Here is an 8,944-nt window from a genome sequence, read left to right as displayed (position 1 = left end):
ATATAGGTTTACCAACTTATAGGTTTACTATAACTATAGGTTTACCAACTTATAAAATATCATAACACAATTCTTGTTTAGTTATTCCTATATATTCATGTATATATGAATTTCTAGATATTTCTAGAAAACAACATATTTGCTTTCTAGGAAAAAAACATATTTATATATTTATTTATACATATATATTATTTACATATATACATATACATATTTAAACATATACATATTTATATATATAAATATATAGTCCCAAGAGATATATTACATTATATATATACATAAATATATAGTCCCTTGTTTTTCTAGAACCTTTCCATTACATGGGAATTGTGCCCTATTTGACAAAAGTTTTCATAACTGAGAAGTGAAGGAAAGTAAAAGAGTAAAAAAATGATTTTAGTTAGCATCAGCTTTCCTGGCTTAGACTCACTTTTCTATTTAAGGCCAGACACTGAAAAAATACAAATCTTTTAAAATTGAAAGCATAATGTTTGCTCATGGTATAAAATTTATGTAATATAAATAAGCCAACCCCATGCTTGGCGAAAACCATTATTAAGTTCTTGATAAAACATCTCTACTCTGATTTAATAATAGATATGTCCAAGCAAAGAGAACCAGAGAGAATCAATAATTTGAGTTCTACCTTGGGCAAAATGATTGTAAGACTTAGTACTTTGGGGCCTCAGTTACCTCATCTGTAGAATGTGGGGACCCAGTTAGATATTTTTTGTGGTCTCTTTATGGTTAACTTTAAGTATATACAAATCTAAGGGAAATTTCACAACTCTTTAAAGCATAGAAATAAAAGTAAAGTCCACACTAAACAGAAGGTGGCAGTGTTGTTGAAGAAAAGGGTTAGATTTTAATCCTGGTAAATGCAGGTGGATTGCTATACAAGGTGTTTGTACTTTGGTAAAATTAGTGCTGTAGCAAATTAGTGACAAACCACTAATTTAGCAAGATTAAGATATCCTGTTACAATAGTTATGTTTTTCTGAGGTTGATAACATCATTATACATGACATTGCTTTACTGTGAAATGCAGCAGAATCAGATGTGATCGCCTAACACTCATACAAATATAGAAGTCGTGCTAAGCTCAGAGCTTTCGAGTGAATAATAATTATTGTTATATTGGTTTCAGGTATTTTGAAAGCATTCGCCTGGCTATTATTAAGTGACAACTTCCCCATACATATTTGCAATTTGGCATGGCTATTTTTAGTGAAGCAAAGTTTTTCCTTTTCTTTTTTTTTTTTTTCCAACTTTTTAAAATGAAGGAGCATTCAAGCATATATATTTTAATGTGCTTTAGACAGATTATCTTCAACACTTGGAAGTGGAATTTAATAACTCATGCTTTGTTCTATCTTAAAATACTTAATAAGAGTTTAACGCTTATGCTAGACTTAAGATATGAAGTTAAATTTATGGTCTATTGTTTATTTATCAACATACTAGAAGAATATTGTTCAAGATAGCAACCTATTGTAAGGACATTTGTTCACACTGTTTTAATAGATTTCACTTGGGTCAGGTACAGTCTCCCCCCAGGACCCCTCAGGTTCCTAGATTAAGTATACTACCTTTATTGGGATACGCCTCTCCTCTCAGCATTTCTCGGAATATCTTCTATATGGAACAATCTTCCGACCCAAACTGTCTTTCTGCCCTTCTGAAAGTTTTTGAGAAAGATTAAACTAAGATTCAATTAAATGAAGATTCAATTAAAAGAAGAAGCATGCAGATTATATGTTAATGCTAACACTCATAAAACCCTTTCCTCAGAGGGGTGTGTGCATGTGTAATTTCCACAAAACTCACATGCAAAAGGGAGAGATCAGTGTGAGAGAGTAGGAGGGCCTCTCCAGGGGTGGAAGTCAAAGCCTTCAGCCTTTGTACTGCTGAGCTGCCACCCTTTATACTTGTCAACCTGCTCCCCAATTACCATGGCTCCTGTAGCAGGAAGGCAATAATTCCAGTTTAGGTGACACTCTCCTCCTTCATGAGGCTAACTTCTCTCTTTGGCTATTATTCTATAGAAAGAATCACTCCATATCCTTATACCTTGGTTTTTCCATCCCCAATCCCATTAGTCTAAACTGCATATCCCCCTATCTGTGGTACATTCCTATACTGCCCTTACTGCCTCACATCTCCAGTGGCGGCAACAGTCATGGTGACCTTCTTGTCTTTCCTCCATTATCTGCTTCTGTCTCAGGACTTTTTTTAAATTGGCATATAATTGAGATAACGTTAGTTTCAGGTATACAACATGATGATGCAATGTTTGTGTATATTATGAAATGATCACCACAATAAGCTAGTAACATCCATCCCCATACATAGTTATAATTCTTTTTCTTGTGATGGAAACTTTCAAGATCTACTCTCTTAGCTGCTTTCAAAAATGCGATAAACACAGTATTATTAACTATAGTCACCATGCTGTATATTACATCCTGATGACTTACTCATTTCGTAACTGTACATGTCAAGATTTTTATAACTGTTGTTCCCTCTGTCTAGAATGTTCACCCTTTGATAATCACATGTCTAATTTCCTCCCAAATCTTTTTCTTCTAATGTCACTCTTTTTGTGAGGACTTCCCTCATCAACTTATCTGGAGTTGTTATTCATTCCCTTTTCTCCATTTTATTCTTCTCCAAAGTGCTACCTACCTTCCAATAACTACATAACTTACCTAATGATTTTGTTTATTGCTTGTCTCTCTATACTAGAATGTAGACTCTACCAGGGCAGGAATTTGTGTCTGTTTTATTTATTATTGCATTTTCAGTGCCTGAGATAGAGGAAGTATGCAATAAATATTTGTTAATGGAAGATATGATGGAATTTCCTCGATGGAATTTTCCAAACAGAACATTTTTCTTCTTTCATTTTATTTGAAATGTTAGAAGTAACACAAATGCAGTGAGGCAGCATATATGCTTTTAAAATGTGGTGGATATTTTTAAAAATATTTCATGAAGATTCTTTGTGTCTATAATGCAACCAAAGACAATTTACAGAAAATATGTCACTATAAGACATGAGTTAATAACCTGCTGTACAGGCTTAATAATTGAGTCTTCAGACGCAGATTGAGGCCAGCTTAAATCTTTTTCCATCTTCTCATGATGAGTTTATTATTCTTTGTTCACTGCTTCTTCTAGTAGACGACAAGGATTGTTTAGCTGGCAAGTCACTAGACAATGTTGCCAGCAGGTGCTGGCTATTCTCACTCCCTTCCTTTCCTTCTCCAGGCCAGTCTTGAAAAGTGTGAGAGGCACAACATTTTCTACAGATCATTAGTCAAAGTACTTTGTCTGAGGTGTTTGTCTAGGTTATGTGTTTAAAAGCAAAGAAGATATGGTCTATATACACAATGGAATACTGAATAATATTATTCAGCCATCAGAAAGGATGAATATCCAACTTTGTATCAACATGGATGGGGCTGGAGGAGATTATGCTGAGTGAAATAAGTCAAGCAGAGAGAGTCAATTATCATATGGTTTCACTTATTTGCGGAACATTAGGAATACCATGGAGGATATTAGGAATAGGAAGGGAAAACTGAAGGGGAAGAGATTGGAGGGGCAGACAAACCGTGGGAGACTGCGGACTCTGAGAAACAAACTGAGGGTTTTAGAGGGGAGATAGGTAGAGGGATGGGTGAGCTGGGTGATGGGTATTAAGGAGGGCATGGATTGCATGGAGCACTGGATCAAACAATGAATCATGGAGCTCTGCACCATGGTGACTAACATAACATAATAAAAATAAAAATAACTACAAATAAAAATAACAAAATAATCAAAATAAAAACAATGCAAGTTAAAATATTATACTTAAAAGTATTCTGATTACACTTTATCTGTTGAACTAGAGAGCAAATTTTCATATGCTCAGAACCAAAGTGGACAGCCCTCTTTTTTTTATAAACATAATTTATAATTTAGCCTTATTTCAAAATTCCTCCCCGCCCCTACCGCCTTTTCTCTTGAACAGACCTTTCCAGGCTTCACATGTTCAAATTTTCCTCATTCTTTAAGGGTCAGTTCAAAGGCTATCCCTTTTTTCTTTTTATTCCTGACTTCTCCAGATAGAGAGCAATATCTATCTTCTTTCCACAACCAAAGCATTTTGACTCTATCTGCATTAAATGTTAGTTAGTCTTGCATTTCCAGGAGCTTACAGGCCAGCAAAAAGATAAGACATATATGCTAATAACTATGATACTGAGTTGATTGGTATATCCTTTTAAATAATCATATAAAGTCCTGTGAGCATTTAAAGACAGAGCCATGACTTCTGACTGATTTAGCCTGGGCCTTTCAGGAATGGATACAATTGTATCCATTGTGGGAGAAATATTGTATCCATGGGTGGGAGAAATAGCAGAGAGGGGGAGGAAAAGAGAGCTCACAGGGGGGATGGACTGAGGCATGCCAGTAGGACTTCCTGTAAGAAACAGAAATTGGCTCAATGAATATAGTGTCACAGTTTATCAAAGGGAAGTGAATGGGAGCTAAGACAGGAGAGATAGGCCAGGGCCAAATCATGAAGGGTTCCGAGTGCCAGGCCACAGAATTAAGTTTGCTGTTGTAAACATTTCATCAGAGGAATCAATGGACAGAGATGCACTTAAAAGGAAGATTAAACTAAAGCGGCGTGTATGTAGGACGGTTAACGGGGGAAGAGACTATAAACAAGGAGTTGAGTGCGACCATTGAATGAAGACATGATCACAACAGCAGCAAATGAGAAAAGAAGAGAGTGGGATGGCTGGCCGGGCTGAGCTAGAAGTGACAGGACCAGAGGACTGACTGGCTGAGAAAAGGGCAGAGGTGGAGCTGTGTCCAGGTTGTTGAGAGGATGGCACTCACGAGCCAAAATACATGTGCAGTTTTCCACATATGCAGAAAGAGGAGCTGTTACTGGACAAGGGAGGAAAGGTTGAGTCTGAGGTGGTTTCAGGAGCTCCTCAAAGAGTTACTCTGTAGTAGGTTATCGGATGCAACATGTTGGATTCATGAATAGCATTATGTGAGCAGCTTAAAGTGAGGAATGGAGGCTGAAATTTTTCATTTTCACCTTTCATCTCTACAGAGTGATGGCACAGTGCTGAGCACCCTATACGTAGTTCAAGAAAAACATATTGACTGACACTGCATTTTACTTTAAAAGCCAGGTTAGGGGGAAGAAGGTATTAGCCTAACTCTGAAATTTCTGATTAAAAAAAAAAAACCCAAGCCTCTAAAGTGCCCTTCATTGGCTAGCCTGAGGCTTGAAATTCTCTCCACTTAAATCCCTTGAGCTACTACAATGTAGCTGGATATTAACATGTAAATGATGGCATATTCTTTAAAAGAATGTATCAGTTCCTTAGAAGACACCTGGTCCTCAGGGAATAAGAGAAAGGACAGATACTTTGAGAGGGGAGGGAATGAGAAGGGATATTGTCAAGGGTCAGTGAGTGGTCCAGTACAAAGGTGAATTTGGGGCAGACAGGAAGCAGGGGCTGGAAAGAAGAAGGTGGGCAGGCAAAACCCAACAGATGTTCACCATGCTGAATGCTAACCATGATGAGTGGACTTAATTTATAGTGTCATTTGTCCTCATTTAAAAAAAAATGGAAATTACTGTATAACAGTGACTATGAGGTGAGAAGTCAGGTGACCTGGCTGCCCTCCCCTAACTGGTTATATTGCTTGAGGCAATCTTTTAACCTTCCAGTACCTCTGTGTGGAAAGAAGCTTTGGATCCAGAAAAATCTGAAAGCTTGGCTCTTTCATTTACTAGCTGTGTGCCCTTAGAAAATGTACTTAACCTTGTTGATCCTTAATTTCCATCTTTGTAAAATGGAAATGTCATTACTTCATAACTTTTTTTAAAGGGTGAATGAAATGACAAATATATGACATAATTGGCTAATACTGGGATTTCAGTAAATGTTATCCTCTTTCCCCTTTCCCTGTCTTCATTGCTTGAATCTATGTAATGACAGAACTGGACTAGATGAACTGTACATACCCCTCCCCTTGCCTTTTTTTTTTTTTTAATGATTCTATGAATTCTTGAAATCCTTCCTCCCACTTTCCTGCCAAAAGTTTCCAAGAATCATAAATTAATGCTGCCATGAAAATGATTCAAATAAATGACTTCCTTCCTTTCTGTCTCTCTGGGATGGTGGTGGTCCCTCTGTTACCCTTCCTTTCCTTTTCCCTCTCTCTCTCTCTCTCTCTGCATCTTAGGTCTTCTAAAGGGAGACTGGGGACCTTTCAAAATTATACTAAATAATCATGTGTGAAAAACAAACTCTGGAAAGGCTGGAAAGAGCCTTGTTTTCACAAAGGCTATTTATTTTTTTTTAATTGGCCAACACATTAACACAGATATTGGTAGGAGGAAATAAAATTAGATTTCCTTAGTTTTGGTGATGGTGATTCAGCATACATGTACTATTTTCCAGGGGAAAAATACCCTTGATATTCCCTGGGTAGTCAAGGAAATGAGTCCTTATGGTAATCCACACAAATACTGATGGCCAGGAACTGCTAAGGCCACTTGTGGGGATAGTGATCGAGCAGAGGTGTTCAGAGATTGCCTGGTACAATGAATACGAGACTCGCGCTTCATGAAGTTTCCAAAGCCATACTTTATTTTTCTAGGCTACATATCTGACTCAGGGATGGGGTCTTCCACTGTCTGGTTCAGACTCTTGAATCCCAGCTCTTAAAATTTGGGTTGAAGTGAGCTCCCTGCCAGATTTTTTTTCTATTCCTTACAACAGTTATGCTTCTGTTTTGTCCCTCAAGTGTTCTGTGGTGGGTGCTTTTTCTTTTTATTATTCCTCCTGCTCATTCCTTGGCCTTTTCTGTTCTTATTTGAACAGAAATTCTGTTTTTCTTTGGTTCACCTCAAGTAAGGCTCCAACCTGACCCCCTTTTATGAGTAGAAAAGAGTTCTTTTCTGTGTTTTGCTCTAAGACTCGCCCATTGACAATACTCAGGATCCTCACCTGGAACCCAGGGTGACCTATTGTGTGCTGGGTGAAACTGGTAATGGATCTTAACAAGACACCAAGCACATAAGAGAAAGGAAGCCAGTCCTCTTTTTCTGTAAGTTAACTTGCTATTCAAAGAATAATGTTTTTCATGTTTGTACCTGAAAAACAAAAGAAGAATGTAAATTTCTGCTATTATTTAGTCACTCTCCGTTTCAATCAATTAATTTGTGAGAAACTCATCTGAAAAGGTTGTAAATAGGGCTTGATCTAATGAGACTTCTGTATGGACTGGCTGGAAAGAGGATGATGCTCCAATTCACCTAAAATCCCGATTCTGGGCTCAAACTTTTCATTAACTAAGACAAAGTTTCTCCTGGACAAAAAAAATCATCTGTGCTTTTTTCTCCACCAAAAAGTTTGAACTCTGAAGTCTTGTAGTAGCATCAGAGAATATTCTGAGTATCATCTGTGTCATTAATTTCTCATGCGGTAGAATGATACCTATTGCTATTATAAGCTATTTCCCTAAAATTTAATAGACTTATTTCTGAGAACAGAGATGATAAAGATGATTACCCTTAGGGAACAAGAGCAAAGAATTCATATATTTGGATTGATCCAGAGTTGGGTTTTGTAGAATGAAGAAGACCAGGAGGGCAAGAGAGGTGAGGGAATATTGAGGATCTAACTGAAGGTGTATAGTGATGAAGATTTAGCTCAAAAGGAAGCTAATAGATTGGAAATAACTGGGAAGGGGTTGTTATGGAGGAACCAGAGGTTTCAGTGAGGTGAACAATTAGATACACTATGCTAAGGTAGTGAATAAGTTGTACAGTCAGGAGATGTTGGTCATTCAGTGAAGGAATTTAAGATTTCTGAGGGAGTAAATAAGAAGGCCTCCATGACTACATGTAGACACTTTGAGAGAGGAACTTCAGTAGCTAAGACTGGAGACGTAGGGTGGGGCCAGACTGAAGGTCTCGTATGCCTCTTTGAGGAGCTTGAACTACCTCTGAAGACAGCTGAGGTGTAGCAGTGAAGATCTTTATACTCTGGGGTGACGGGGCCAACAGTTGCTTTTAGGGTCAAGTATGTGAAAGCTTGAAGGATGGGGGACATTGCAGGCAGAAGACCAGTTCAAAGGTTATTTCATCAATCCCTTTGACAGACAAGGAATGGTTGGCCTAAGGCAGAGATTTGATTTGTGAAGCTTTTCTGTGATAGAACTAATGAGTTTTGGTGACTCATTGGGATGTCATTGGTAAAAGAAAGGGAGGAAGCACAGAATATCCCCAGGATTTTACATTTGGAGTATCACCATGAATTGAGGTAAAGCGAAAAAGAATAGGTTTCAAAGAGGGGTGGGGTGAGACAAAACTAAAATAAGGTTTAGTTACAGTATGTGAGGAGAATCTGTGAAACATAAAGATGGACGGACCTGTGTGTCAGGAACTTGAGAGAGACTGGGGCTGGAGATGAAGATTTGAAACTCACACCCGAGCACCTGGGTGGCTCAGTGGGTTAAGCCGCTGCCTTCGGCTCAGGTCATGATCTCAGGGTCCTGGGATCGAGTCCCGCATCGGGCTCTCTGCTCAGCAGGGAGCCTGCTTCCATCTCTCTCTCTCTCTCTCTGCCTGCCTCTCCATCTACTTGTGATCTCTTTCTATCAAATAAATAAATAAAATATTTAAAAAAAAAAAAAAAGAAACTCACACCCTACATAGATGGTAGCCGAGATCATAAAGGGAGGGGAGGTGGTGCGAGGGGAGAAGAGGACTCAATATGTAAACATGAGATCTGCTAAGAGCAGAGGTAGAGGCGAGTTAGGAGAGAAGATAGGCAGAGTGGGAGGAGGAGAAGCAGAAGCAAATGGGGTTCTGGAGAGCAACGAAAGAGACAATCAGCATCTTAAATATTGCAGA

This window comes from Mustela erminea, chromosome 2 (assembly GCF_009829155.1).
Source record: "Mustela erminea isolate mMusErm1 chromosome 2, mMusErm1.Pri, whole genome shotgun sequence".
Lineage (NCBI taxonomy): Eukaryota > Metazoa > Chordata > Mammalia > Carnivora > Mustelidae > Mustela > Mustela erminea.
Note: the sequence above shows the minus strand (reverse complement) of the source record.